This window comes from Limulus polyphemus, unplaced genomic scaffold (genome assembly GCF_000517525.1).
Source record: "Limulus polyphemus unplaced genomic scaffold, Limulus_polyphemus-2.1.2 Scaffold4539, whole genome shotgun sequence".
Lineage (NCBI taxonomy): Eukaryota > Metazoa > Arthropoda > Merostomata > Xiphosura > Limulidae > Limulus > Limulus polyphemus.
Genome location: NW_013670149.1, coordinates 42,190 through 42,956, shown reverse-complemented (window position 1 = coordinate 42,956; position 767 = coordinate 42,190). Strand labels below are relative to the sequence as shown.

The 767-nt window shown below is 25.9% G+C and overlaps 1 protein-coding gene across 5 annotated transcripts in view; it reads left to right on the top strand.

Annotated features, from left to right (window-relative positions):
- Nucleotides 1–767, top strand: part of LOC106471319 (nuclear factor 1 C-type-like) — a 30,316-nt gene that overhangs the window by 15,030 nt on the left and 14,519 nt on the right. The window lies entirely within an intron of this gene.

Genomic DNA, 767 nt, shown 5'->3' with positions numbered 1-767 from the left:
AACTAGAAGAGATAATTGTTTGCTTTACTTCTTTGTTTACTGTTCTATGTTTTAGGAAAAATAACTTTTAAGAACTTATTTAAAAATAGCAGTAATCTATATACATATATAATGTATAATAATTGAAATGTGATTGTATTTTACAAAATACTAGTTGACTAAAACACAGCCAAGATAAGTTACTTTGTACAGACCATAGGTCACCTTTATGTTATTTGATACGTTAGCATGAGTGCACGTGAGCCGCATCATTGTAACTTCTGTATTGTTAGCCAGGCATGGCTGGAAGGTCAATATAATAAAAATAATTAATATATATAAATGTATAATGTTATGAAGTTTAAGCTATTTACTCTAAACATTTATGTTTTCATGTAATAATTTGCGTTCATTCTAGAATGAAAGAGGCATAATTTATATTTATTTCCTAATTTTTTATGTTGGTTGCAAGATCAGTCAAATCTACCAAACCCTTACAGAGATTAATTACTGAAAATAACAGATAAAATATAAAGTTCTTTCTTAAGAAACGTTTGATAACTATCTGGACATTATAGAGATTTTGTATGCGAAATTTCAAAATTTTCTGATGCATAAAAGTATTTTTAATCTTAAAATGAAAGTTAATTTGCATGATAGATAAGCAAGATGTGAAAAGAAAAAAAGCCATAAGAGAAACATTGCTTTACAAACCTTAAGACTTAATAAAAAAATTAGATATTTTGCATATTAAATCATTGTAATGTTACTGATAATCTGCCAAATTT